The sequence below is a fragment of the Anabrus simplex genome, chromosome 1, assembly GCF_040414725.1.
Source record: "Anabrus simplex isolate iqAnaSimp1 chromosome 1, ASM4041472v1, whole genome shotgun sequence".
NCBI classification, from domain to species: domain Eukaryota; kingdom Metazoa; phylum Arthropoda; class Insecta; order Orthoptera; family Tettigoniidae; genus Anabrus; species Anabrus simplex.
This window is the reverse complement of record NC_090265.1, coordinates 747,283,269-747,311,209: the sequence shown is the minus strand read 5'-3', so window position 1 is coordinate 747,311,209 and position 27,941 is coordinate 747,283,269. Positions and strand designations below refer to the sequence as shown.

The following is a 27,941-nucleotide window of genomic DNA, read 5'->3' as shown; positions in this document are numbered from 1 at the left end:
TTTTGTATCCATCTCTTGGCACAGGCTAGAGTAAAGTGTAGCTTCCACCAAAGTCCCAGTCTCATCCATGGCTGTGACAATATGGAAGCTGCTGGGGTATGGGTGGCGCTGAGTAATGACATTCAGAGCACGACTAGTGCATCTGAGTGTTATGAAAAGTGTTGCTCATAGGGTCAGTCGTGCTGCAATAGCACTTTCTGACCCAGTGAGGAAAGCAATGGCAAACTACCTCACTCCTTGTCTTGCCTAGTACGCCTCATTTCGGTGCTGCCATTGGTTTTTGCAGTTTCCTTATAACCACATAACCTTTGGTGGTGCTATTTGAGGATCCAACCAGCCTCTGGGCTGATGACCTAACAGACACAGACAGTTTAATAAAATTTAGTACGCACATTTTTGCTCCTCATTTAGGCTCTCTTCTGAATCCCATCGTTTCGTCAAATTTAGTGACAGAAATAAACCTGGTACAACCACAAGATCTAAGAGTTCGATATTGCTCTATTGTAGCAGCTGTGGCAGACGACCAAGGATGGAACGGTAAGTTCAAGGGTTCAATACTAGGCCCCACTGTGCTGTATGTCAACAGGTCCCACTGTGCTCTGTGTCACTAGCTTCCACTGTGCTGTATGTCACTAGGTTCCACGCTGTTGTACGTCACTAATTCCCATTGCTGAATGTCGTTGGGTCCCACTGTGCTGTGTCACTAGGTTTCACTGTGCTGTATGTCACTAGGTCCCACTGCTGTATGTCAATAGGTCCCACTGTGCTTTGTCACTGTCCCACTGTGCTGTATGTCACTAGGTCCCATTGTGCTGTAAGTGACTAGTCCCCACTACTGTACTGTATGTCACTAGGTCCCACTTTGCTGTATGTTACTAGGTTTCACGCAGCTGTACGTCACTAGGATCCTCTGTGCTGTATGTCACTAGGTCTCACTATGCTGTACGTCACTAGGTCCCACTGCGCTTTACGTTACTAAGTTCCACTGTGCTGTATGTCACTAGGTACCAAACTGCTGTATGTCACTAGGTCCCTCTGTTCTGAACTTCTCAATTTGCCACTGCTGCATGGGACTAGGTCCAACTCTGCAGTTTGTCACTAGGTCCCACTATGCTTTATGTCACTATGTCTCACTGTGCTGTATGTCACTAGGTCCCACTTTGCTGTCACACTCTGCTGCATGTCACTAGGCCTCACTGTGCTGTACATCACTGGGCCCCACTCTACTGTCTGTCACTAGGTTCCACTGTGCTGTATGTTACTAGGTTGAACTGTGCTGTCCCACTCTGCTCTATGTCACTAGGTCCAACTGTACTATACGTCTCTACGTCACACTCTACTGCTTGTCACTAGGTCTCAGGCTACTGTATATTACTAGGTCCCACTGTGCTGAACATCACTATGTCCCATTGTGCTGTACATCACTAGGTCCCACTAAGCTGTATATCACTAGGTCCCACTGTTCTGTATGTTACTAGGTCTCATGCTGCAGTACGTCACTAGATCCCACTCTGCTGTACGTCACTAGGTCACATTGTGCTCTTTTACTAGGTACCTCTATGATGTATGTCACTAGGTCCAACTGTGCTGTGTGTGTCTAGGTCTCACTGTGCTGTACGTCACTAGGTCCCACTGTGCTGTGTCACTATGTTCCATGCTGCTGTACGTCAATAGGTCCCTCTCTGCTGTATGTCACTAGGTCCCACTCTGCTGTACGTCACTAGGTCGGACTCTGCTGTACGATACTAGGTCTCACTGTGCTGTCCCACATTGCTGTATGTTCCTAGGTCCCACTGTGTTGTAAGTCACTAGGTCTCACGCTGTTGTACGTCACTAGTTCCCACTCTGCTGAATGTCACAGGGTCCCACTTTGCTCTGTGTCACTAGGTCCCACTGTTCTGTAACTCTAGGTCCCCCGCTGCTGTATGTCACTAGGTCCCACTCTGCTGTATGTCACAAGGTCCTAAAGTGCTGTATGTTACTGTTCCATGCAGCTGTACGTCACTAGGTCCCTCTGTGCTCATGTTACTATGTCTAATTGTGCTGTACGTCACTAGATCCCACTCCACTGTATGATACTAGGTTCCACTGTGCTGTCCCGCAGTGCTGTATGTTCCTAGGTCCCACTCTGCTATATGTCACTAGGCCCCATTGTGCTGTATGTTACTCGGTCCCATGCTGCGTTACGTCATTATATCACCTTTTGCTGTACGTCATTAGGTCCCACTGATCTGTTACTAGGTCCCACTGTACTCTATGTCACTAGGTTCCACTGTGCTGTATGTCACTAGTTCCCACGCTGTTGTACTTCACTATTTCCCCTCTGCTGAATGTCACTGGGTCCCACTGCTCTGTGCCACTAGGTCCCACTGTGCTGTATGTCGCTAGGTCCTACGCTGCTGTATATCACTAGGTCCCACTGTGCTGTGTATCACTAGGTCCCACTGTGCTGTATGTCACTATGTCCCACTGTACTCTGTCACTGGGTCCCATTGTGATGTACGTCACTAGTCCCCACTGCTGTATGTCACTAGGTCCCACTGTGCTCTATGTTACTAGGTCTCACTGTGCTGTATGTTACTAGGACTCACTGTGCTGTACGTCACGAGGTCCCACTGTGCTGTATATCACTATGTTCCACTGTGCTGTATGTGACTAGGTCCCACTGTGCTCTACATCGCTAGGTCCAACTGTGCTGTACGTCAGTATTTTCCAATGTGCTGTGTGTTATTAGGTCCCACTCTGTTGTATGCCACTACGTCCCACTCTGCTGTTTGTCACTAGGTCCCACTGTGCTGTATGTTACTATGTCCCACTGTGCTGTATGTTCCTAAGTCCCACTCTGCTGTTTGTCACTAAGTGCCACTGTGCTGTACGTCACTATGTCCCACTGTGCTGTATGTCACAAGGTCCCACTCTGCTCTGCATCACTGGGCTCACTGTGCTGTACGTCACTAAGTCCCACTTTACTGTATGTTACTGGGTCACGCTGTGCTGTACGTCACTAGGTCCCACTCTGATGTACGTCACTAGGTACCACCCTGCTGTATGGTACTAGGTCCCACTGTGCTGCCCCTCAGCGCTGTTAGTAAGTAGGTCCTACTGTGCTGTACGTCACAAGGTCTGGCTGTGCTGTATATCACTAGGTCCCACTGTGCCGTATGTCACTAGGTCCCACTGTACTGTTCGTCACTAGGGCCTAATATGCCTTATATCAGTAGATCCCATTGTGCTGTATATCACTAAGCCCTACTGTGCTGTACGTCACAAAGTCCCACTATGCTGTATGTCGCTAGGTTCCACTGCGCTGTATGTTACTATGTCTCACTGTGCTCTACGGCACTAGGTCTCACTGTGATCTACATCACTAGGTCTTGCTGTGCTGTACGTCACTAAGTCCCACTATGCTGAATGTCACTAGGTCCCACTTTGCTGTAATTTACTAGTATCCACTGTGCTGTATGTCTCTAGGTCCTACTTTGCTGTATGTTGCTAGGTCCCACTGTGCTGTCCCACTTTGCTGTATGTCACTTGGTCCCACTATGCTGTTTGTTAATAGGTCCCACTGTGCTGAATGTTACTAGCCCCCACTGTGCTGTATATCCTTAGGTCCCACTGTGCTGTATGTCCCTAGGTCCCACTGTGCTGTATATAGTCCTACTGTGCTCTACGTCACTAGTAGAGGATGACAATGCCTTTGACAATAACTTTGCTGTTTGTGGAGAACAAGGTGATGAGGGTATAGACCGATGAAGTGTGTACGCCCAGAAAAGAGGACAGAAATTGAAGAGGAAGAGGGAAATTGTCCATCCCTACTTCTGATAAAGTGTTTAGTGAAATAAATTTGTGTAAACATTTTCTGCAATCAACTTTCAGAGCACTCTACGTAGACACTGCCCAACAGTGCAAGATTTTTGATTGTTGGAATATAATTTCATCTCTTTTTTTGCAATTGTTTCGTGAGTCTTGTAATTACTGTACATGAAGTGAGAGTCAGTTCATAAGAAAATACAAGAGTAAAGAGCAAAGCAAAGTCACCTCCGTACAGGCCATGAAGGCCTTTGGAGGACTGGAAGGTAAAGGTTTCCACCATTGTTAAACTCGTCACGTGATGGGGTAGAGTGGTTAGCTCTATGCCCGGCCGCCGTTGCCCCCAGGAATTAACCTGGTACTCATTTTTGGTGTAGGCTGAGTGAACCTTAGGACCATATGCACCTCCGGAAGTGGAAATCTCGTTTCTTAAATTTTACGACTTCCTGACGGGGATGTCAAAAACATATCAGATGCTCTATTGGTGAAAAATATCTAATTCCTCCATGGGAAAGTGGAATTTTCCATTCCTGACGGAGATTTGAACCAACGTCCTTCTGGGTGAACCGAGCATGCGTTTACTGCCTCGGCCAGGCAGTCCCTCAAATACAAGAAGTAATAATTACAATAATTCACTGAGATTACTGTTCGTAAAATATAAAATCTTTGCTGTACTGTATTCTAAAAATGTGTCGTACAGTTTATTATAGTTAATTTTTGATTTTTCATAGTTGAACTAATTTCAGACTGAGGAATATGCACTGTCACTTATATTGTAAATTGGTAAAACATTTCTTTGTATTATCCTTCTAGAAGTACGCAGAGCCAGAGATTCCTCTCCAGTGCAGAGAAAATGTTGTCCTGGTGTATGCTGTCAGCCCATTGGAATTTGTGTTGCAGGTGAGATTCTTTGGAATGTGGTGGAAGTTACAAATTGAGGAGCATTTTTTCAAAACTCGACATTTGCAGCAAACATCATTTTTCAAGATATGTGGTTTTTTTATTTTCACTTAAAAGCACATACATGAAACATTTCAAATTTTCGTCGATATTAGTTCCAATAAGGACAAACACGATACCTGAATAGAACTTGTAGAAACTTAAGGTGGATGAGGTAAGATTAGAAGATAATTTTCTCGAGTTTTTTCAAAAGTTGATATATGCAAATCATCTGGTAAAATGGGGCTTTACATTAATACTCCGAATGAATGATATACTTACATTAATACTCTAAATGAATGATATACTTTTGTTTATGGAATTATTTACTTATTTTTATTTTTGTTATTTTGTGAATAATATTTTTTGAATATTTATTGATTTTTGAGCTCCATTGTCATACATTTTATAACATAGGCTACTTGGTATTGTAAGATTACATAATATTATTAGATTCTAATATACTTAGCATCAAGCAATGTAACATAAAACAAAATAAGGTATTAACCTATATTATCAATCCTATTGTACTGAATGAACACATTAATATCACACAGGTTAAATTAAACTTAAGTCTTACAAAAAAAATCTACTCAATTAATATTTAGGAACTCATCAAAACACATAGCCATCAGAAGGCTGTTACTTGTCATCTAACATGACCCTGTAGAAGTCCACAGCATCATCCGGTATTTCAAAAAACCTCAACAGAGCTTGAACATCCTTCTTTTCTTTGCTCACCTATTTTTCTTTGGTAAAACAGAGGATTTTAGCAATGCTTCATGACTGGATTTCATTTTCAGAACCTCAACTTCCACTGGGTATGCGAAGTAGGTATCCTGTACTGATACGGAGACTCTCTTGTGTCTCTTATTATATGTGATAACACGTTGACTATTCATTTTAAATGGCAACCTAGTTCGTAGTACCTTCTGCGCACTCTCTTTTAGATCTTTGATTTCCCAGTCCCTGTTCAGAATTTTAAGGGTGCCATGCTTCTCTAAGATATCATAGTATTGTTTGGGAGACAGTATGTTTTCCCGTCTTCTGTAAGATTTCTCAATTCTACCGAACACTCTGTAGCTGTGTCCCTGAATAGGGAAGAAATGTAGAATATTATTGAATAACGTGCTTTTTTCCAAGAAAGCAGTAAGTGTGGCCAGGATGACACTGTTTTTGTTTTGGCTGCTACAAGAATCTGAGAATAGTCGTGGTAGGACCATCTTTGTGCAGTTTCTTTTCTAGGTTAAAAAGAAAGTCCAATAAAGCTGAAGCAACTTGGTTGCAACCTCTTGAGGATTCTGTTTCCAGCCAACTATAGAAAAATATGTCTTCCTTTCTCTGCTCGTTTGAGTGAATCATGATGCAGAGATTGTATAACCACACTTGTCTAGCATAGAAAACCTCACTCACTGATAACTTCGGAATTGGTTGATTCTTTTGCATGTCAAAACATATCTTGATGAAACCTGGATTTTCTTCTTTCATTATTTGATAAAACCGCTTTGCACGAAGTTTATGCAATCTATAACTTGTCCTCAGTTCATTCTTCTTCTCTAGGCATGTTTCTGTCTTTATTTTCATCAGACTAATTTTACAAGTGGAGCATGTTTCAGTGTGAGGAGTTTTGAATGACAGATTGATACACATATAGAATATATACTTGTATTTTGATAGCAAGCACAGTTTCAATCCAGAACTTATCCTTTCTTCACAGAAAGTCTTCCACATCTTATTGACTGAGAGATATGACGGTAAATATCCTCTCTTAGACTTTTCTCTGCCATGATGGCTCTCTCTGCATGTATACCTTTTGATGTGATTCTTAATGGCAAACCATTATGTCTTTGTGTTCCCTGTTCTGTCACCAACTCGATTTTCTTAGTTAACTTCCCAGTATGATGAAACCTACTAGCCAGATAAGATAATCTGTCCTTTGACATGCCAGAAATTCCGTGAAAAGTTGCAGCACAGACAGGAAGTATTTCACCAGTTTTCTTCCTAATACTGTACATCACAGAAACAGTTTTCTTCTTCCTAGCACTTTACATGTTCACTACCCTGTGCTGAGGTGTAGAAATGTGCATATACTTCAATATAAACTTGTCTTGATCGATCTTGTTAAAAGAAGTCACATGATGATGGAATTCTGTGATTTCTTCGTAGCAGAGTTCAGCAGCTTTGCATTGTTTCATCCTTTTAGTTTCTGTGCTTGTGGGCAAGTCTTTGAGTCCATATTGTTGAAGAGTGAAATAGGTCCTCACACAGTAACTTGCTTAAAACTTCTCAAGGACGACAATTAGAGCTAATCACGGGAACATGTGGCATGCAGTTCCAAGAATAAATCCTTTCAATACAGGAGCCTGGCGTTCCATTGTTCCACAGAATAACACTTCCAGTTATCCATGAGAATACCACATGATTAATAGTTAACTGCATTTATCGAGTTTTGCTTTAGCATATATCGACATTTGCAAAAACCTAGTGATTTCAACCACTTCTATACATGGCAAATATCGACTTATGCAAAGGATGATTGCACAGGATGGTGAGCAAGGTCAAATTGATAACATTGGGACATATTACATAAAATCAGCTTCATGGTCCGTATCGCACTTCAATAGATTCACAATTAAGTATTTATTTTCCACCTAGTCGATACAATGATTGCTTAAGGCAATTTTTAATGGTCAAAAGTGGTACATGTTTCGTATATTATCAACATCTTCAGCCACATAACACTGTTTAGATGAAAAATGTATAAAATTGACAAAGTAATGCTTTAGAGGAAGTGTCCTTAAAATTAACATAAGATTGACAAGATTTAAAAAAAAAAAAAAAAAAAAAGGACACTTCCTCTAAAGCATTACTTTGTCAATTTTATACATTTTTCATCTAAACAGTGTTATGTGGCTGAAGATGTTGATAATATACGAAACATGTACCACTTTTGACCATTAAAAATTGCCTTAAGCAATCATTGTATCGACTAGGTGGAAAATAAATACTTAATTGTGAATCTATTGGGACATATGCATAAAAATGTAGAACATTCTACAAGCACAAGCATTAAGTAAAAGCAAATGCTTTCAGCAAATACTGGCAAGTAAAAGCATTTGCTTAAATTGATACGAATAACCTTTTGCTTGTGCTGACTAGAAAGTGCTGCAAGTTTTTCCAGCAAATGCTGAATTCTTAGAATATTCTAACTAGCATTTTCTATTCGCGCAAAGCGCGCTGGTTGCTGATAAGAGGTTAGTATAAAAACGTGTTGACCGCCGTAACCATACGAGTTTTGCATTCGGTGTTACTGGTGTCTACAGGTCGTTTCCATTTCCTGCAGTGCATATGTCGAAGATATCAGAAACAGATGTAGAAATTGACGTAAATTTTCACTTTATTTCAATGATCAAACAGTTACCAGTGTTATTAAGTGAATCGTAAACTCCTTCAACGAAAACAGCCAAATTACAAGCTCTTGAACAGTTACGCGAAAGTTGTGAGAAGAATCCCGGGTGGCAATTCACAGCAGATCAGGTGAAAAAAAAAGGATCCATAACATGAAGACCGTAGTGAAAAAGAAGACTGACCGTAACACTACAGGAAACAGAAAGATACAGTTGAAGGAATGGGAGGAGGAACTTCTAAATTTAATGGAAGGACAACAAAATCTATCATTCACTCGTGTACCAGGTACGTCTATTAATTATTTTCTAAAACAATTTGCTTAACGTCACACCCACACAGGTAGGTCTTATTGCGACGATGGGATAGGAAAGGCCTAGGAGTGGGAACGAAGCGGCCATAACCTTAATTAAGGTACAGCCCCGGCATTTGTCTGGTGTGAAATGGGAAACCACGGAAAACCATATTCAGGGGTGCCGACAGTGGGGTTCGAACCCACTATCTCCCTGATGCAACCTCACAGCTGCACGGCCCTAACCGCACGGCCAACTCACCCGGTGTTCCCATTCAGCACTATGGAGCTCAGACCTCAACAAAAGGTTCGCGTACTATACATGTGTACAGTCAAGAACACCGATCACACAAGGAAAGTTAAAGCGTTGCTGCCATTCGTCTCTAGCTATATTGATTTCTTGTGTACGTGACGGAAATTTTATCCAGTGATGTGCTTTTTGAAAAATTTTCTCGCTGACGAAATCAATGGTTCTACTAACAGTACTTTGATGCACTCCCATATCTTCTCCTATCCCAGCTTGGAAGCCCGGATCGCCAACAAAACTAAGAAATATCTGCATTCGTTCCTTCGATGTTAACGTGCCACCACGCGTCTCGTCACTTTCTCCCAAGAAAGAGCTCGAAATTAATTCAACATTTTCTTCGTTAAATCTATACAAATGTTTATATGCACGTTCATCAGTATGCCGTCTGGGATTATAGAGTTTCCTGTGTCGGATATTCACAATTTGCGCCATTAAATCAACCAGAAGGTAACACTAAGTCATCACAGAAAAAACTTCAAGCTAACTGAAACTGGCTTGGTAAATCTTAAGCAAATGGTTGCGTAGTACTAGCACATGCTAGGTTTTATTCATGTAGAATTCAGCATTTGCTGGAAAATTAAGCAAATGCTTGCTAGCAAGTAAATACCAGTAAGTAAAGCAACTGCTAGATTATTTTATTCATACTTATTCCAGCATATGCTTACAAAGGAGGTAGCAAAAGCATTTGCTAGACTTTATGCATACGACCCAGTGTTCTACGATGTCAGAGATATCAGAAACAGATGTAGAAATTGACGTAAATTTTCATTTCATTTCAATGACCAAACAGTTACCAGTGTTATTAAGTAAATTGCAAACTCCTTTGACGAAAACAGCCAAATTACAAGCTGTTGAACAGTTACGCGAGAGTTGTGAGAAGAATCTCGGGCGGCAATTCACAGCAGATCAGGTGGAAAAAAAAAAAAGGATACATAACATGAAGACCGAAGTGAAAAATAAGAGTGACTGTAACACTACAGGAAACAGGAAGATACAGTTGAAGGAATGGGAGGAGGTTCTAAATTTAATGGAAGGACAACAAAATCCATCATTCACTCATGTACCAGGTATGTCTATTAATTAATTTTTTTAAAACAATTTGCTTTACGTCGCACCGACACAGGTAGGTCATATGGCAACTATGGGATAGGAAAGGCCTAGGAGTGGGAATGAAGCGGCCGTAGCCTCAATTAAGGTACAGCCCCGGCATTTGTCTGGTGCGAAATGGGAAACCACGGAAAACCATATTCAAGGCTGCCGACAGTGCGGTTCGAACCCACTCTCTCCTGGATGCAACCTCACAACTGCGCGGCCCTAACCGCATGTCCAACTCGCCCGGTATTAAACTTTACTAGACTCATTGATAAAATACCATATCACTCTGCAAGCTGTGTAGTAATTAGAAAAAGAATCATTAGGCCTAACGTATTTCTTTCTTTTATGAATCATTCAGGTTGAGTTCATTTTATTAATCTGTAGATCAAGGTCAGTAATTCTATTTCATCAACATTTCAGAAGGATGTGCTGTAGGAGGAAGTAAGGAACACGCAGGTGATATCAATGATGATAGCATACCGCTGCAGAGTACAACATCACCACCAAGAAAATACAAGAAAATAAAGTTAGCTGCAGAGACTGAGACGGAAAGACTTTCGATCATGGAACTTTAGAGACTGGCGTTATTGGAACAGCTTAAGTTAGCTCGCATGCAACAACAGGAAGTAGAAGAACGGAAATTAGCTTCAAACTTAAACTTAAGTGAACAAACTTACATACAGTTTGAATGATGTGTGGGACATAAAATCAGAGAGATAAGTGTTGGTATTTGTATTCAACTGAGGTGAAATGATACATTATCTTACAAGATGAAGTGAATCACAAATAAATTTATAACGATGTAAGAGTATAAGTTAAATGAAAACTACGAGCCACACAGCTGTTAAATATTGTTGTCATTTCCAGATCACAGTCTTCACTACTTTCATAGTTAATTTACAGCAACTTGTTGAAACAAAATATTAGCGATTTCATTTCTTCTCTGTACACCACGTCTTTTTATGTCATCGTAAACATATTCTTGTTCACCCCCATCAAGAGCACCATCATCATCGTTTTCTTCAGTATAAACATTATCAAAATTTTCCTCATCTCTTAAATGCTTAGAGATGTTGTGCAGCACAAAGCAACAGATGATAATGCGTGAAATTTTCTGTAGAGAGATTCGGACTTTGTTTGCTAGAAGAGGGAAACGTCTCTTCAGCTGTCCAAAACATCTTTCAATAATTACTCTGTTTTGAGCATGCACGCGATTGTAATTTTCTTCTTGTGGATTTTGAGGGTTTCGGTAAGGAGTTAGCAGCCAAGGTACAAGCCCGTAACCTGAATCACCCAACAGTATTGCAGCTCCCGCGTGGTCTCTCAATCCTTCATACACACGTGAATTCTTAAATATGCGACTGTCATGAACAAAACCAGGCCAGATAGCATCAACACTTGTAAATGTTCGTTTGAATTGCATGTTGCTTGTACATTGATAGAAGCAAAATTTTTGCGCTTGATATATTCATCGCCGTGTAGCCGTGGCTTTAAAATTGGTACATGTGTACAATCAAGAGCACCGATCACACAAGGAAAGTTAAAGCATTGCTGCCATTCGTCTCTAGCTATATTGATTTCTTGTGGACGTGATGGAAATTTTATCCAGCGATGTGCTTTTTGAAAAATTTTCTCCCTGACATAATCAATGGTTCTACTAACAGTACTTTGATGGACTCCCGTATCTTCTCCTATCCCAGCCTGGAAACCTGGATCGCCAACAAAATGATGAAATATCTGCATTCGTTCCTTAGATGTTAATGCACCACCACACGTCTCGTCACTTTCTCCCAAGAAAGAGCTTGAAATTAATTCAACATTTTCTTTGTTAAATCTGTACAAATGTTTATATGCACATTCATCACTACGCCGCTTGGAATGATAGAGTTTCCTACGTCGGATATTCACAATTTGCGCCATTAAATCAACCAGAAGGCAACACTAAGTCGTCACAGAAAAGAACTTCAAGCTAACTGAAACTGGCTTGGCAAAATCTTAAGCAAATGGTTGCGTAGTACTAGCACATGCTAGGTTTTATTCATGTAGAATTCAGCATTTGCTGGAAAATTAAGCAAATGCTTGCTAGCAAGTAAATACTAGTAAGTAAAGCAACTCGTCGCTGCCGGGACAAAACCTCCTATGTGAAATATTTTAGCTTAGAAGTTTGGCCGCTGAGGTTCTGTCAGCTAAGGTTCAATATTGTGTGCATATTGTCAAGGCATTCTCGCTCTTCATAATGTATGTGCTACGGAACAGTATACCTCCAAAAATATTATCACATAGGAGGTTTTGTCTCGGCAACGACGAACTGCTAGATTATTTTATTCATACTTATTCCAGCATATGCTTACAAAGGAGGTAGCAAAAGCATTTGCTAGACTTTATGCATATGTCCCATTAGCACAATTTTGAATGTTTTTTGCATTTATCGAGTTTAAAAAAATTCTCCTGAATTAAGTTACTGTATTTGCCTTGCGGTAGCACATCATGGTGGAGACGTGCTCATTGGTGTACACTATGGGCTCATTTTTAAAATATTGAAATGCAGTTTACTTACTATTTTAACTATGTTTTTACTTCTACTGCAACTAGGTCTAAAACTCACAAATTGATATATATATAAAATATCTCTCTGTATTAGTGATGGTGATGATGGAAACATTCACACTAAGCTGTTGGCTTCAAGTTGCAGTTCTTACACTAAAAAATGGCTCTTCTTCATCACAGTTTGGGGTGTACTTTCTATGTATGTTCAAGGGTTTGTCTAATTTCCAGCAGAAATACGCAGATATGTTATGGATCTAGCAATGTAAATATATTTGGTAAAATGTGAGGGTCACACTTAGCAGAATATATTGTTTTAGGTAGGGATGGGTCGATACCAGTTTTTCTCTATACCGATACACAATATTTTCCACAATATCCGATACTTCAATACTTGATACAGTCATTTCTATTTCTAGTTTCAATGCAAAATAGAATGTTGGGAGAAATGTGTAATGCCAATGAAATTATTTAGGTGCACATATTTAACGAGATAAAATTTTAAACCATCAGTGTACGCATTTTTAAAACTTTACATTAGACATTTAATAGCAAAATACATTTCTGAAACAGTCCATTTTTATCTTTTTTTTAATCTTTTTTTTTTTTTTAATTGGCTATATTTTCACCAGTGTAGCTCACTTCTTCAAATGGTATCTCTTCAATGCATATATGTTAAAGATTATAGTCCAGGTCCACAACATGAATGGTTAAAAAATACTAGTATTCTCATCTTTGGGGTCAAGTCTACCACTTTTTCTGTCAGATATGAGTCCTGCTGTGCTAAATAGTATTTCAGAGAATACTGTTGCAGGTGGAATACACAAATATTTAGTGGCTTTTAGTTTTGGAAATTTTGAATTTTTTTCGCAATAATCCAGTGCATTAGAAAGAGGAAATGACAAATTATCATTGAGATATGCAGTGATTTCCTCGTGGAAACTGTTAACTAACTGGCAATGAATCTGCCACACGATTATTTTCTTGCATAATGTTAATGTACATGTACCACATTCCTGGCAATTTCTGGGGCTTTGCAGTAGGTGACATCTAAAATAAGATAAAGAAAAGTTTGTGATCTGATTGATTTTTACTTTATGTCAGTATTACACTACCTACATAGGTAACCAAAAATCTGAAAGAAAGAAAAAAAAGTTAAAAATAAATTTTACCTCATCATTTTTGGATGCAGGACATTCTGCTTGATTAGCAAGGTCCACCAGTTGGTCTTTAACACAACTGAGAGCACTGGGGCTGCGAAAAACTCATCCTTTTAAGTAGGGATCCAACAGCATTGCAATGGAACGTATTTAATTTTCTTTAATGGATTTATACTACACCCTTCTGGGCCTCGAATGGATGACCCGCGCATAAGAATGCCTCCACATAACATGGTAAACACCCACGGATGAGACTAGAGTGAAGAGCGGCTTGAATTGCCTAACGAGCTTTGAACCGCTCCCCTCCTACTTTCTGTGCTGGCCTCGGCAGCTCGAGCACTTGGGGGGTGGTACGTTCGAAAGAAGAAAAAAGAACAAATACTTAAGATGGAGCCTTATGTAATCTGAAAGTAGGATTCTCTGGGTTCAACTGTTACTGGATACTGCTTAGCATAACTACAAATGACAAGAATCATACAATGGGGGTTTACGAAGACTAATTTATTCAAAATAGGACATAATAGGAAAAAAATATACAACCCTATACAATGACTTCTCCGCATACGGGAGGAAAAGAAAGTAATTGACACTTTAAATTTTGACTCGCCTGAAGGGGTCGTCTGCACAAAGGTATAATTAAGGTTTTGCGACCACTATCGTCCATCTTTCCCTCATTAGCTCATACCGTTTCATTACATTTTAATATTCTGTTGATCACACCGTGAGATGAGCTGAAGTCCCTATACATAGTACATCCTGTTCTTAGCACGTAATTAACCGGTTCCGCCACTACATGATTTCCATATTATCAGAGATATTTACATAATACATAGACAAAACACATATACCATTTAGCTAAAACCCTGGACTTCCCTTATCTGTCACCAAGACAAAACAACGTTGAACATCGGTTCTGTTTGAACTCAAAATAAATTCACATTAAATACTAAACACACACATATACTGTATACACATCATGCATAAAGGGGGCTATTCCTGTAAGAAAAACATGGTTATCAGTATCTTCTGCCCCAGTCCAATCTGACCTGGGCTCGAACTAGATGACTCCGACTGAGAGGTACATTCCTGAAAATCCCTAAACTAGCTACGGTCTCATATTACCGGATATTGGGGGGGATCCATAATCATTTATTAATTACCTTCTAAATCACTGTGATATTATCATTGACAGAAGTGTTCTTAGCCGAACCATTTAAAACAAACCAGCAAGCACGGTATGGCGGCCCAGAGCCTCGAGCCTTAATACAATAGCATGGCAGGACCGTTCTGTCGCGAAGGGCAAGGAGCAAACACTCACAAAAAAAAAAAAAAAAAAAAAAAAAAAAAGAGAGAAAAAAAAGAAGGGAAGGTCATTCGCTTGGTACTACCATTCCTCATTCATTGGCCACGCTGGATTCTTCTCTCAATTACCACGGCCAGCCCTCCTTTCTCGGAGACACGTACCTATGGCCCACTTCATTTGTTTATTCATCTTACCATAGAATTCCCAAGAATTACTCATTTATTCTTTACCTTCTCATCCTTATCATAGAGCACAAACTGTGGGCACCATCACTTCCGAATCATCTCATCGTAAAACACTCTGGGGATTCGGCCCTCTCATTACGTCTCATATCTCGTATCTTCTTTCCTTGGGCATAGGACTCTCATGATTCCTCAATTCCACGCTTCTCATTCTTATCGTAGAGCGACGACTGTGGGCACCATCACTTCCGAATCATCTCATCGTAAAACTATCTGGGCATTCGGCCCTCTCATTACATCTCATATCGCGTATCTTCTTTCTTTGGGCACAGGACTCTCATGATTCCTCAATTCCACGCTTCTCATTCTTTCCGCTCACCGCCCAAAAGGTATATATATATTTATATTTATATTCCTACCATACATAAGACTCTGGCTTCCCTGGGTCACATCCCGGTTGCAGACAAAAAAAAAAAACTCCATACATTTCTGGTTAAATAATCAAGAATCACGGGAAACTCGCAAACTGTCCCTCACAATTATACCTAAATAACACATTTATGTACCTCTCTCGGTCAGGATCTCTTCTCTCTTGTTGCACATGCAATCATTATATGTGTAAGTTATGCATGCATCGTCTGACTGACCCATGAGTTTCCCCAGCATATATGCTAGCCATCTTGGACATTAACTAACAACCTTTAGACATGGTTTTCCCTGGATCTCCACACTATTGTTCCAACCACCCCTAGGGGAACTCAAATACTCTCTTATCCTTGTTTCCCATACTTGTTTCCCATACAAAAAGGTCATCTGGGGATTAGCTCCCTTGAATTTACGTTAACATGATCAAGAACAAGAAAATTTCCATGTTAGGACATGCATTATTTTACAACATTTAGGTATTACAAAGGAAAGCTCATCCTACTACCGGTTCTACATTAACGTGCTAAGAATTTATATTTGACATCACTCATCTGTTTGGTGGCCGTGGTTTTTCCTTCCACGGGAGACTCATGGCGGAGCTTACTGCTGCATGGCCTCGGTGCTGGAGTCAGGCGTGCTGTCCTTCGATCCTCGTCCACACAAGTCCGACATCCTGGATAGCTTGTTCACTGCTGAAATCTTAGAGTAATCCAAAGGGGTAACACTCCACAACTCGTCACACGGTCCTCTGTCTACCGCGACACACACACAGAATTTACACAATTAGCAGGCAGGTCATTCTAGTCACCGCGGATGCGTTCACAGCATGAATCGGGTGACTCACAATACTTGAGAACCCCGACTCATAGTAGCAATTTGGATGTTACCAATTTATTAATATCACCGACTCATTTAGGCCGGCATTGTCCATAGCCAACTCCCGCTACTCGTTTATAAATTATGCTCGCAGCTTAATTAATTGACATGCGGCACAGAGACATTCACCTAGGTTCGCTTGGCTTCCCGTCTACACTTCATAAAGGCTGTTGTATTTCACGGCTGCAACGGACACAATAACACTGTCTTAGTAGGCGGTCAATAGGTTTCGGACTGTAAAAACTGGAGTACAATGTAATACACTGTCCCCTCTCAGTGACCTGCTAGGAACTGTCTCCAGCGAGGGCCAGCCCAGCCTTTATGGTCTACACATCGGAAGACGATGGGCATAAACGATTCACGGTTCATTAAGGACAGCAGCTCCTTTCATCCCAGGAATTCAAAACATTTAAATGGTGCATATTGTAACCCTCTCTTTCCTATTTTATTTGAACCAGATGTGATCTGCCGACGATCGGCAGTTTTCACGTAATTTCACTCCCGCCTTTAATTATTCCAGTAGTGTCATCTGGGGGATGGAGTCATCTTTGAGCGCGATTCTTACCTTGGGGGACGCTTCACATCCACACATGTTTGCAATCTGTTAAATTTGGACATCTGGTGACCTCCTTTCGTCCCTGGAGTAAAGTACTCCATATTTTTAGTCTGGGATACGCAGAAAATTCAGCTCTATTCATTGGTGTGCCTCCCATAATTTTTCCATGTCTGGATCAAAATATCTTATAATTTTTATGCACCAAAATTCGATGTTGGCACCCGTGAAACGTGCATAAAAAAACGGAAGTTCCTTCTGTTAGTTTGGATCCCTGGAGAACTAGGCCACACCTCGGGGCGTGTTTGACTACTGTAGCGTCGCGTCATATCTCCAACTCTGTCTGCGAGTTGAGAGGGCTTTTTCACGGGGGCTTGGCTCCTGTCCAACCTTCCCTTTGTTTTCCAGGCAATCTTTCGTGGGTTCCGTTCTGACCGGACGCTGCTCGATCCCCATCGCCCATAATCCTACCAATGACGCAACCTTTAGAAGTGATTTTAATAGGGCAGAAAGGCACCTATGATTTCAATGAGCTGTACAGGACACTGTACGGTTTCAATACCTCATGTTCATTTCATCCAGCAATGACTGTCAAACAGTTGCAATTCCTGATCTACTGTCTGACAGCTTTCCAATTCAGAAATAACACTGTTCACAATGGGTATCACTTCGGACACTGACACTGAAGATAAACTTACGGCGAGTGTTGCTTGATTGAAAATATTTAATGTGTCAGTCAATATATTAACAAGATCCCACTGCGATACTGTAAGATTCCCTGGCAAGGAGAGATCAGAAGATGCAAAAACTATGGTCCTCTTTTGCTGTTGAAGTCTTCTTAGCATATGTGAGTTAAATTGCATTGCGTAGGTTCATTCTGAATCAAGCGGTGTTGTGGTGTTCCTTTTTTAAAAAAATTGGCTATATTTTCACCAGTGTGGCTCACTTCTTCAAATGGTATCACTTCAATGCATATATGTTCAAGATTATAGTCCAGGTCCACAACATGAACGGTGACAATTAAATAATCATTGCAGGCTGTTGATGTCCACATATTCGTTGTAACAGCTACACTGTATGTAAAAGTTTCAAACAAATTTAATTAAAAAAACCACCATTCCAAAATGTACTCCTATACGGCTATCATAATGAGACTCATAATATGTAACAGCTACGCTGTTCGCAATGTGGAGCTTTTTTATTATTATTCTTTCCACTTCTTTGTAAAGTTCTGAATTATTTTATTAGATATTTGCTCATGAGAAGGCATAGCAGATCTAGGTTCAAGATACATAATCATCTCCTTAACCCGTAGAGAGCCAGACAACGATATATCGTTGTTTTGTATATACGCGTAAAGTTCCAACCACGATATATCGTTGTTTGGATAGTGCGCAATTCTATACGAGTTAGTACAACTTGGGCCGTCAGATTGCAACATCTTATGTGTCAAGTCCATAGAGAATTGTCATTAGATTTTAACTACGCCGCTAGATAGTGCGTAAATTCATTCGCTATCATGGATTGAATTTCTAAAGTCCGTGTTCATCTACGACGTATGATCTCTATGCCACGTGAGTAAAATGGCGACTAGCGGGGGAAGTTATTTTGTTAACGATGACGAACTGGCAGTATATCTTAATAATTTTTAGTGAAGAAGAGGATGATGGAGACTCTGATGAGGAATTCATTCCTCCAACAAGTGAGGAAGGGGATAGTAGAAGTGTTATTTGGATTGATAACGGAGAGTTTTCTGTAAACACTCAACCATGTGCTCATTGTCCGAGTGTAAACATTGAAAGTGGTAATGACCGTCTGAGTGACGGTACTGATGACGATGACAGCTGTAACAATATCCAACAGCAACAATTTCCTGTTTTCCATGAAATTCAATTAGATCAAAACGCAAAATAAAAACCCTAACCTGATTGTTATGATACTCCTGGCCCGAGGCACGCCCCTTCGTCAGACGCAAACCTATAGCGTATTTTTATTTTATTTTTCACGGCTCAATTATTGAATCCCATAACCACAGAGACAAGCAGATATGAGAAATCATATCTTGTCACCATATGCCAGAGCACAGCAGCGTTGCCCGGTTACATTGACTGAAATGAAGGCTTTCATTGCTGTTTTGTTAGAAATGGGTATAACTACAAGGCCGAGCATATTTTCTTATTGGGCCAAAAACTCCCATTATATTCCATGGTTTGGAAATATGTTCTCAAGAAACAGATTCCAATTGATCTTTAGTTTCTTTCATCTTGTGAACAATGATAATGTATCACCATCTGGTTACCCTGAATACAACCCATGTGCCAGGTTCGATCCTATTGTTGAACATGCCAATTGTATATTATGATACCATTGTACATAACTCTTAAACTACTGAAGATAAAAATGTAAAACTTTACCTGTTTATTCACCTAAAATAGGACATTTCAAAGAAGTCATCAATATTTACTGTTGAGTTGAATTTTCTGTCTTTTTTCTGTTTTGTTTCTGATTTTTAATTTTTGGTGTTTTAAAATTGTTTGGAAAATATTTTTTTCAAAATACCCAAGATCATTTGAGTGCTGTAATTTAGTTCAGCACTAAGAATGTCTTCTTGTTAACATTTAATAAAAATTTCAAGTCATAGTTATAATATTTGTGAACTATATAGTCCAGAGAGTGAGAACCTGCAAAATTCTCTAAATCTGTCTGGACCGGGCGAGTTGGCCGTGCGCGTAGAGGCGCGCGGCTGTGAGCTTGCATCCGGGAGATAGTAGGTTCGAATCCCACTATCGGCAGCCCTGAAGATGGTTTTCCGTGGTTTCCCATTTTCACACCAGGCAAATGCTGGGGCTGTACCTTAATTAAGGCCACGGCCGCTTCCTTCCAACTCCTAGGCCTTTCCTATCCCATCGTCGCCATAAGACCTATCTGTGTCGGTGCGACGTAAAGCCCCTAGCAAAAAAAAAAAAAAAAAAAAAAATCTGTCTGGCACTCTTGGCATACTGTGAGCAACCGGGCCTGGCACTAAGAGGGTTAAATCCTTGTCATCGCTGGCCTAAGTGGCTCAGACGGTTGAGGCACTGGTCTTCTGACCCCAACTTGGCAGGTTCGATCCTGGCTCAGTCCGGTATTATTTTAAGGTGCTTAAATACGTCGACCTCGTGTTGGTAGATTTACTGGCACGTTAAAGAACTCTGCGGGACTAAATTCTGGCACCTCGGCATCTCTGAAAACCATAAAAGTAGTTAGTGGGATGTAAAGCCAGTGACAAATCCTTCATCCTCAACACTGCTGAATGGTTGGTTATCTTTGTATACCATTGTAGCAATTTTTCTGGTAATTGTCTTCAACCGACTATCACCTGATTTAATTTTAGATTTCTTGCCCATAAATGATTGAAGTGCAGGTTAAGACTGTTGAGAGAATGATAGTGGTGATGATGCCAATGTCGTCAATGACCGTGAAAGAAGAGTCACAGGCTCATCTGCTAAAGAGAGAGAATCCACAGGGAATCCAAAGGGTACCGTATGGTAACAGCATCAAGTAGGTAATAATTTTCGTACTATTTATCTTAGGATAAAATGAACTTTTATTTTTTTATTTTTTTAAATTATTTTAATTTTTTAATTTTTAATTGAATTTCCCCTGTTGTAGCCCTACAGCTATCCCCGATCAGGAAAACTTTATTTTTCTTTACACATACTGTACAAAAGATGATTTACCATTGCCAATAAATCCTGTAAAACATCTAAACAAATATATTTTAGATACAAAATGGGAATACCAAAACGAAGGAAGAAATTCATTGAAAATATTGCGACAGATCCTCGCGCACCAAAGAGTAACCCAATCACTTAGGCTCCTTTTATACTTACATGCTGCATGTCACATGCTTGAAGCCAGGCATGTGGCGTTCGCACTTGGAAAGGACCCTTTTATAGTTTCGTATCTGTCGAGCAGGTACAATGGCAAAGTTTACATCTAAAGTATTCGCAGCTGCATACCTCTGCGAGATAAGGGCAGGAAAAAAAAAAAAGAGGATGACCCCAAAATCATTTGATGAATTATTTGGAAAAATATAATGTCAGTTCCATATTACAAGAAAACACTTCCTGCCCATTCATCCAATAGAGCGGTTCTGTGAAACTACAATCTACAGATGTATTAAATACAAAGAACATTATATAAAATACCATGTAAAAAACTAAATGTAAATTATTTCTAACATTATGTTTGTAACTTCAGCTTTGAGTAAAGTTCATGTCCTTTGTATATTGCTGACTAGTCATTTCACATTTAAAACTATTCAGAACTTGCTGATTTCCAAGAATGTGTAGATTCATCTAGGCAAATATATGATGGCCGGCGTTGATGTGGATCATTATAGTAAATTTGGAATTGACCTGGATTAGACAAAGATGTAGAAGGTTGATTTGGGAGGACATAACTCAATTGGGACTGACCCGAATCGGTTTGGTTTCGAGAGTGTGCATTATGTGAATCTTTCTTCATACGTAGGGGTAATAACGCTGCAGATTTACTCCCACGCCTTATTCCGAAGATCTCGATTTTTGTAGTCTTCGTTACCTGGATCCCATAATACCGATCTACACTGCATTCGCTAATGAGCAGTTCCATATCTAATCCAGCATCCATTGTCCTGGTTAGCACTCGACTAGACCACAAACTGTACTGAACCGCCCGGCATGAAGCGTCAACTATAAACATTCCCATAAGGTTTTGGTCCCACCCGCGCGGCGTGACATGTCAGGCGTGGCGGCTACCTGCTCGTCCCAACCCGCCTCAGTCACATGCCTGACAGGAGGAAGCAACCGCGAGACGCGAGCAGGTAAGTATAAAATGGTCCCATTTAAACAATGTTAATTCACATGCTTGGCGTGTGGCGTGTAGGAAATGGTATGTAACTATAAAAGGAGCCTTACCAGCAACTGGAGGGTATTGTTGGCGTACCAACAATCGAAGAAGCGGGCAATCAACAACTGAAGTCGCAATACTGCAACCCAGGTCTTCGACTGTTAGCACAACCACCAAAGAGATAAGAGGTGCCTCTCAGCGCAGAATCACGCCAGCTACCGAGGGAAGGGTCTCGATAAAACACGAACACAGGATAGGGAAGCGATGGAATCTGGGCAAACCAATAGGTCAATAACCGTAACAGAGGGTGGAAGGAGTAAGGAGTAGAGCAATTCACTATAATAACACTCACTGTCACACTTAAAGGACCAAAATTTAATACAATATAAAAAAGCCAATAAGTCTGGTGGGTGGTACAATTTAAGTATATAAAACAAATTGAAATCAATTAAATTTAAAAGGAAAGGAGTCACGCATTAAGTTGCATTCCAGATTTACACACAAGTTTAAATTATAATACTACCACCCTCCTCCAGCACCACATCTCAAATGCTTCCAAACGTTTCATCACATGCACTAATAGTCCACGTTTCTGAACCATACAGGCCACACTCCAGACATAGCACTTAATAAATCTTCTTCTTGGTCTCCACATTTAAAGTCCTTGATGTAAGTAGTATCCTTTTCTAGTAAAAAGCAATTTTTGCTTGGGAAATTCTGCTCTTTATGTCGACTGAACTTTTGCCATCTGGAGTGATTTTACTTCCTAAGTAGGTAAAGACATTTACTTGCCTTAGTGATATATCACTAATTCTGATGTCGACTGCAGTATGCTGGCGGTTGCATACCATAATTTCGGTCTTTTTTGTATTAATTTTCATGTTATACTTATCTCTCAATATCTTATTCATTCTTATTAATGCACTTAGTAGTTTCTCTTCGTTCTCCTCTATGACAGCTATGTCATCAGCAAATCTTATCATTTTTATTTCTACTCCATTTATCTTTATCCCTTCCATTTCCTCTTTACATTCTTCAATGGCTTTCTCAGTATACCGGTTGAACAGCACTGGTGACAAATTACATCCCTGCCGTACTCCTTTCTTTATATAAGCCTCCCATACTTCACCATTTATGTTTATGATGCCTCTTTGGTTGTTATAGAGTTCGTATACTATTCGTCTATCTCTAAAATCTAGACCAACACTAGTCATAATCTTCATTAACATATTCCAGTTCACATTATCAAAAGCTTTTTCTAAATCCACGAATGCAATAAACAAAGTTTTTTTTTACGTCTAGCATTTTGTCTATAACCTGTCGTAACGTTAGAATAGCTTCTTGTGTGCCTCTATTCCGCCTAAATCCAAACTGATCTTCAGCCAAATGTGGTTCAATTTTATTGCTTATTCGGTTATATATTATTCTTGTCAATAGTTTTGACATGTGCAACAACAGACTCAAGGGGTGATGTTCTTCACATTTTAGAGTTCCAGGTTTCTTCGGTATAGGGATTATGAGAGACTTTTTAAAATCTTCTGGAATTTCTCCGGTTTTATATATTTCCCTGATCAGTTTAAAAATATAGCCGTGTGTTTCATCATGCAGTCTCTGTATCATTTCTCCAGTTATTTCATCGCATCCTGGCGCTTTATTAGGTTTCAATTCTTTCACAGCCTTAAGATATTCTTCTTTTGTTAAAGAGGGTCCCAGTTGGTCACTTGTTATGTTGTCTTCATTTTCAAGTTCATTTATGTCAGTAGGATCTTCATATAATGTTTCTATGTATCGCTTCCATCTTTCCCCCACTTCTTTGCTCTCAGACAACAGTTTCCCATTTTCACCTAATATGCTGTTACTACGGCCAGTGACTGTTCTGAATTGTTTCTTAATCAATTCATAAACAGTTTCCATGTTTCCTTTCTCCATTCTTTCTTCTATTTCTTTGCATTGTCTCATTATATATTCTTCCTTAGCCTTCTTTGCTTCTCTGTTGACTAAGTTTCGGAGTCTTTTATAGTTTCTGATTCCTTCTTCACTCTTTGAGTTTTTAAATTTCCTCTTTTCCTCTATAAGTTCAAGCACATAATCTGTAACCCATGGTTCTCGTGCTTGTTTCGTTGTTTTCCCTATTACCTGATTTGCAGCTTCTATGATAGAGTGTTTAAGGCCCATCCATTTCTCATTTATTGTACCATATAGTCCTCGTAATTATACCGCTACAATATGTGATACTTTTCTTCAAAGTACTTAAAACAGGGTTCATAGTCTCTCTTCTTTTCAGAATCAACTTCTTTGGCCTGTGAACTGTTACTCTCAAACCTTATTGTTGGATCAATAACATTGCCGATGTTTCTCTTCCTGTCAATTGCGACAATGTCTGCATGTTTACTGGATTATCACTAGAGATACAGTACACTTCTTCAAAGACTTCAAATCTGCCAGATTTTTTGAGAAGTTCTGCAGTACTGCTCCTAACCCTATGGTTCCTGTTATTTCTCAATAGTTCCACTTCCAAGCAGAAACCAAGAACATGAGGGAGGGTTTCTATCTCGTTGCCCTGACAGCAACGGTTTTCTTGGCTTCTACCGGGAGCGCTTTGGACTGCTATCACATTACAGTTCATTTTAATGGCATTAGTCTATTGGGAAGTTGAAGGTCCTTTCTTCTTTGTAATCCAGGTGTTTGATTGTATCCATTTTAAAAAATGTGAGACACCTTTTCCATGGTGTGGTAGTTTTTTCCGTGTTTCAAACTACTTATCTCTAAGTTTCTTCCAAAGGGTCTGTACCTTAGGTTATTCATCGGGAGTGAAGCCAAGGCTTCTCAGACTACCCTTTATTTCTTGTTGAAAATTTCTTGTTTGTACCAGAAGTGGGTCAACAACAGAGTCCAGTCTGTTGCAGGTGTTAATGTTTCCCATGACGCTCTCATAATGCCCAATCCACGAACTTTTTTTGAACTGTAGAGCATACAATCTGGACAATCCGTTGCTAAACCAATTATTTCCTTTACTGTACTTCTGATTAATTTATCGACATCATCTAAAAACCCGTGTCTGAGTTTCGATAAGGGTGCACACAATTATTACAAGTAATGAAAATCATGTTTTCCGTATTGAAAGAATCTCAATAATAAATGTAAGAAATTTATTTTAACTTCAACCTATTCAATACAGTACAGTTATTATTAACGGTGCACACTGTAAAGGATAAATCAAACTCGGCCAAATGTATTGATTTATAATGTTAATTTTCTGATCTGGTTTAAGAAAAATTGAGTTCACAAGTCTAGATAAATTATCGCTTAGTTTAGTTATAATGTTCCTTTTATCTAATATTATTTCGTTGTTGTATGTAACACCCAAATATTTAAAGTTTTCCTGCTTATCAATAGATGACACCTGCAGTCCACTGATAGTCCTAATAAGAACGTTTATCAGTTGCCCATTCTTAATAACTATAGCTTTTGATTTAGAAGTACTCAGTGTGAGCCCTACTTTGGAAAGGCATTGGCTTGCTGTGTCAATCATAAGCACTGCTGATTTTTTATCTTTACATATTAACGTAAATCATCAGCAAAACCTAGCGCTGCCACGTTGTCGATATCTTGCACAAGATTGTAGCTGAATTGAGAAGCATGTTCTAAGTTGTTTAACTCCTTTAATATGAAATCAATTGCCAAATTAAAGAGAAGAGGCGATAGAGGAGATCCTTGAGCTGCTCCCCTATGAACTTGAATTTCCTTATTTTGAGTGCTCTGCCCGTTTATGCCACGACTAACTACATCAGAAACACAAGACACCCTCAAGGGTGATCAGTAAATAATTGACATGTTCCAAAAAGAAAATGGTGTGGGTCAAAGGACATGGGCAGATATCGGCAAATAATGAACCATCAAAATATAAATTAATGGTGGATGATTTATTACCAAAAAAAAATTCTGTCATTCTGAGAACTATAATTGTGTAAGATGATCTCTAAAATTTTAAATTTTATGTTTAATCTTGATGTACATCCAAAATTAAAGCAAATGGGATGGTACATGTTAATAAATTCCTACTAATTCTGATAAAATTTTACACTGAATCATCATTATTGAATTTTGTGAATGTTAAATTTTGTTTGTTAAGAGAATGATGTTCATACGCATGTCAAATCATGACGGAAAATCTGGAACAAGATTTTAAATGTTTAAGTTACATGACTGGTCAAAAATATGAAAATACAAAGAAAAATTTTAATTTTAATCGGCACTTAATTTTTGCTTAAGTAATTGTTCCCCCAATTTAACTCGACATTTCAGTAATTATCTGTTCAGCGTAACCTCAGAATACACGTGACTTTACATGACAAAGTAAGCATGTAAAAAATAATAATTTAAAATTAAATCTTAAACCATGTGTAATGACCTTAACACAACACCAAAACTTAGAACAACGATGGTAACACACACATCAATAATTTGCAATAAAAATAAAAATCACTCAACCTGTAGAAATAATGAAAGGAAATGCACATAATAAATCTCCCGTTACCATCATCTACCAGGGAAAGAAATGCAACCAACTACGACTAAGAATACAATTTTACAAATGTTACAACACATCTCCACATGTTATTCATACAATTTTATGGAGATGGAATACTCCCTTAAATGATGGCCTGAAACAACAGTAATCAATCCGGTAGAAATAGTCTGGGTAATGGTGACTGATAAGGTCATCGATACCTACATCGAACTCAGGTCGTTACCAAAATTTATCAAATATTGAGGAATTGGGTAGTATCATACAGCTACGATTTTAATATCATTGTGATGACGCTCATCCAGTATGACAAGAGGCTCTAATAATCTCATACGTTCAATTTTATTTTTTAAGAAGACATGTGGTTCAATAATACTTTGTGAAGACGCTACCATCTATGGTTCTCTCATGAAAACAACTACTCGCAGATATATCAAATGATGATAAATTATCTCTAAATGTTCATTCATCATTATACACAACATCGCAGCAAATAGATTACATGTGCTTCTGATCATAGTGACATGAAGATTCACCCCCCAATAGCACATAAAATTATCATAATCCAATACAACATAATTACATAAATGACTGGAACCACACATGAATGTAATAATCAGACAATGTCCTCCCTTAAAAGTATAAAATCGGATTCAGAAGAAATCTATCCGTATCACTAGCGTAGCATTCGTACGCCAGATGAGCCCGCTCCCTTATCAAAATTTAGCAAACGCTTTTGGTAAAAATATTGGAGATATAAACTCCAAAGAATTAAAAAGATTGCATGTACACAATCCTCAATATTGTAGTAATTGAATGGAAAAGTAATATTCCTTAAAGGTTAGCTGATAGCTGATATTTAAACCAGTTACTCGTCCAATGACATGACTTACTTAAACCCGCATAGTCGATGATGTTGACATACAGTCATCACGCACCTTAAAAATCATGTTGTTGTTTGAGTCATCAGTCCATAGACTGGTTTGATGCAGCTCTCCATGCCACTCTATCCTGCGCTAACCTTTTCATTTCTACATAACTATTGCATCCTACATCTGCTCTAATCTGCTTGTCATATTCATACCTTGGTCTACCCCTACCGTTCTTACCACCTACACTTCCTTCAAAAACCAACTGAACAAGTCCTGGGTGTCTTAAGATGTGTCCTATCATTCTATATCTTCTTTTCGTCAAATTTAGCCAAATCGATCTCCTCCACCAATTTGATTCAGTATCTCTTCATTCGTGATTCGATCTATCCATCTCACCTTCAGCATTCTTCTGTAACACCACATTTCAAAAGTTTCTATTCTCTTTCTTTCTGAGCTAGTTATCATCCATGTTTCACTTCCATACAATGCCACACTCCACACGAAAGTCTTCAAAAACATCTTTCTAATTCCGATATCAATGTTTGAAGTGAGCACATTTCTTTTCTTAAGAAAGCTCTTCCTTGCTTGTGCTAGTCTGCATTTTATCTCCTCCTTACTTCTGCCATCGTTAGTTATTTCACTGCCCAAGTAACAATATTCATCTACTTCCTTTAAGACTTCATTTCCTAATCTAATATTTCCTACATCACCTGCCTTCGTTCGACTGCACTCCATTACTTTTGTTTTGGACTTCTTTATTTTCATCTTGTACTCCTT

General features: G+C 39.3%; 1 protein-coding gene across 1 annotated transcript in view; it reads left to right on the top strand.

Annotated features, from left to right (window-relative positions):
• The first annotated feature begins 522 nt into the window (after positions 1-522).
• Positions 523-27,941, top strand: part of LOC136857482 (tudor domain-containing protein 1) — a 305,315-nt gene continuing 277,896 nt past the window's right edge. The window contains exons 1-2 of the mRNA XM_067136158.2: positions 523-537; positions 4,624-4,710. The gene's annotated coding sequence lies outside the window, so the exon portion shown is untranslated. The remainder of the gene's footprint in view (positions 538-4,623; positions 4,711-27,941) is intronic.